This window comes from Pteropus alecto, unplaced genomic scaffold (assembly GCF_000325575.1).
Source record: "Pteropus alecto unplaced genomic scaffold, ASM32557v1 scaffold60, whole genome shotgun sequence".
Classification (NCBI taxonomy): domain Eukaryota; kingdom Metazoa; phylum Chordata; class Mammalia; order Chiroptera; family Pteropodidae; genus Pteropus; species Pteropus alecto.
Genome location: NW_006430726.1, coordinates 4063824 through 4067393, shown reverse-complemented (window position 1 = coordinate 4067393; position 3570 = coordinate 4063824). Strand labels below are relative to the sequence as shown.

The window sequence follows — 3570 nt, the reverse complement described above, 5'->3', positions numbered from 1 at the left end:
ACTTTAAATCAGTCTTTCCTTCAAGCACAACCCAAATTCCTCCATCCCCTCCAAAAGTTCGCAGGCCTCCGAGAACAACTTCTAATGCATCTGTCCACAACCACTCTGAGCTACAAAATTACCCATACCACTTCGAATCTGCAAACCTCCTCTAAGGACCCAATTGGAGTGAATTCCTTCTTCTAATAGTTTATTTCTAAAAAAAGCTATTCCTTCTCTTCCTTAAGTTTCACAAACACAAACACAATAACCCACCCATCCGATACAGTATCATTCATTTTATCCATTTATCCATTAACAATCAGTGTTGACTACACTGTATAGCACTTGAGGAAAGATTACCTTAACAGAAAGGGTTAGTTTTCATGGAGCCTGAGAAAAACAAACAGGAATCGAGGAGCAAGTGTTTGTTAGCATGTCCCAGCCCGGGCCAGAAGTGGGGTGGGGGTGGGGTGGCAATGGCCAGAAGACAGAAACATCTGTCATCCTGCAGTTTCATTTCTCATGGCCAGTTAACACCCTGAGTTTATGCATCAGCCTCTTCCAAGTTTGATTAGTAAGTCAGTCTCCCTGGACCCAATCAGCTCTGAGTGCCCTACAAAAACTGAATTTTGGTTCTATAAAACTGAGAACCAGATCCTAAAGCACAGTGATCCTGCCAAAGTAAAGCCACCTCCGGAATGACATATGTCTCTACTCTAAGTGCAACACCCATCACTGTACCTACTTGATGTATCGAATACTCCCTGATAGCTCCCCGTGGTTTACAGGATAAACTGCAAACTTCTTCATCTGCCTTTCACAGCTCCAACTCAACTTTCCAGCCTCATCTCCAGACAAACCAAGCCTCTTGTGAACTCCACATTTTCACACTCGGTTCTCTCTACCTCGAATGTCCTTTGCCCAATCTTGCCTGTAAAGTTCCTATTGTTTCTCCAGAGCCCAGTTCAAAAGTCAACTCCTCTCTGAAGCCTTCCCTACTTCCCCAGGTATTTAGTTCTCACTGCTCCCAACAGGTCTCTAACTTCGGGTGCATTAGAGAACTTCTTAAGTACACTGTAACTCATCCTTTTAAATATTTGACCACCTGTGGACACCCTGAGCTTTTTCAGGGAAGGAAGTCACTCTGTATCTTTAATTACTGTCAACAGTGTCAAAAATGACATAGGAGATCGATGATGAATGATTGATTACATGGAACATGGCATTATTTAGAGGAAAAAAGAGGGAACAAGCGGCTCGCAAAATTTAAGAATTATCTATATATTTAATTTCATCCAAAATGATCACACTATATTAAGAATGTGAAAAATTTTTAAATACTAATAGCAACTAATGTTTGAGCTAAGTGTTACAATATTTACATGGTTTTAGTCAATTCGATCCACCCAACAACCTTATGAAATAGGTCCTTTTTATCTGCCAATAATAGAGGAAAGCTTGAGGCTTTTCCAAACAGGAAACTGAGGCACAAAAGAGATTCAATAACTCAAGATCATTCAGTTATCAAGCAGGAGAAGCAAGATGAAAACTCCAGTAGTCCAGCTCTAGAGCCAACAGACTCTGGAATCAGGCAGACCTGGGTCTGAATGCAGATTATGTTACAAAGGTGGCTTTAGATAAGTCATGTATCCCCTCTGGGCTTGTTTTCTGTCCCCTCTGGGCTTGTTTCTGTCAAGGGGCAGGACAACCCCTTTCTCTTAGGGTGCCAAGAGGATTATATTAAACGATAGTATATAGAAAAGTCTCTCAAATTGATTGTCCCACCCAGCACGCGCTCCACAAATGTTAATTAATTTTCCCTCCCCTTCCCAAAAGCTGGGCAAAACAGAACCATTGAGGAAAAGGATCTCTCCCAGACTGCCTGAGGCTTTTCCAAGCAGATCAAGTAGTTAGGCCACTCGACACTGATAGCCTTGCCTCACTTACCCGCTTATCTCAAAGTTCATTCACCATACAGAGGCCAGAGACCTTTTAAAATGTAAATGTCATCATGTCACATACTTAAAACCCTTCAAAAGTTCCTAACAACACTGGGGATACAGTCCAAACTAAGGAGTGAAGGCATTCGGTCGCCAAGGTCCCCTGTGATCTGACCCACCTCTCCACAGGCTTATCTCCCCTCTCCTTTTCCCCCTCCAGCCACACAGGCCTCTTTCACTTCCTCTGACTCGCCAAGTTTTGTGCTGCTCCACACATGGTTAACTCTTAACCCTACTTCGAGTCTCAGCCTAAACGTTACTTCCTTCCCTGAGCCCCCCACCCAAATAAAGGCCCATTGCTCTCTCACCACGCTCTTCATCTTTCCTTGCACTCAGCACAATTTGAAATGATTAGTTTACCCCTTCCTTCGAAGTTTTATTCAAAAGACACCTTCTCAGGCTACTGGAATGTAAATTCGACCCCACGTTTTCCTTAGCATTTAACACTTTTGAACAAACTGTATTTCTTTCTTATTACATATTTTGTCTTTCCCCCTACAAAAACAAAAGTTCCACAGGGCAGTTATTTTTGCTTGCTTCTAAAACCGGTATTTAAAACAATGCCTAGCACATATTTATTGATAAATATTTGCCGCTGAATGAAATTTCAAGATTATTGGTTCATTCCTGGGCCTTCCTACCGGGCTATGAGCTCAAGTTAAAAAGTCTTCCTGGTTCACCTCTATTTCCAACAGCTTGGCCAGCACCTGGCACATAAGAAGTGCTCAGTAAAAATTTACCTAATGAATCAAAGTGGAAAAGTAGAAAATAGTCAAAATATGTGTGCAAGCACTCTAGTTGCTCCTCTCTTTCGCGGTGTAATGTACCTGGGAGTTTGAGGAAACAGACCCCTGAAATCCCAGCAAGCACCCACCAGGCCAAGCGTCTGTCTGTTCACATCCTGTATGCTCAGCCACATCGTACACACCAACAGATGCACGCACGGTAGAGGCCCTACACCAGCACAGTGCTCAAAGGCGAGTGGACTAACCCTAGGCCAAACAGCATCTAGCCCCAAGTCCCATTCTCCTACTGCCAGTCCTAGTCTAGGCAGGTCCTGGGTGCCAGACGTGCTTTCCTGGATGGGCCTGTGGGTCTATTCCAATCCAGGACTTTTAATGCCACCTCTGGCCTACTCGGAAAAAAAAAAGTAAAAATCCCTGAGCAGCTCCAATAAGCCTGGGGTTCTCAGAAGCAGGCATACCTAAGGTCGTACAGACCCTCCCCCTCACACACGCTGATCCAAGGCCAGGAGGCCATCTGTCCAGCAGACTCTGCTCCTCTGTCCTCCCTCGGGTCACATTGAGCCTTCCCCCCAGGTTGGCAGAAAGAGCCCCTGCAGAGAGACGGTTTCCACCCTGAGCAACAGGCCCGGTCGTCGCCCCCCGAGGACAGGACCCCTAACTCTGGGGCAGGGGTACCTGTCTGCTCGCGAGCAGAGCTCGCCCACGGTGAGAACTTGGGCGGAGGCGGGGGAGCGACTGAGGGGCGCCCGAAAGGGTCGATCCGCGAAGTGTCTGCCTCAGGACGGCGCCAGCTCCGCGGGCGGCGGGGACGGTCGGGCTGACAGGGCGTCCCGGCGGGGGAC

At 46.1% G+C, this 3570-nt stretch overlaps 1 protein-coding gene across 4 annotated transcripts in view; it reads right to left on the bottom strand.

Annotated features, from left to right (window-relative positions):
* The window catches only part of ZNF592 (zinc finger protein 592), a 41691-nt gene extending 38127 nt beyond the window's left edge, over window positions 1-3564 (bottom strand). For all 4 annotated transcript variants that reach the window (XM_025049933.1, XM_025049936.1, XM_025049939.1 and 1 more), the window contains exon 1: window positions 3404-3564. The gene's annotated coding sequence lies outside the window, so the exon portion shown is untranslated. The remainder of the gene's footprint in view (window positions 1-3403) is intronic.
* Between the last annotated feature and the right edge of the window lie 6 nt (window positions 3565-3570).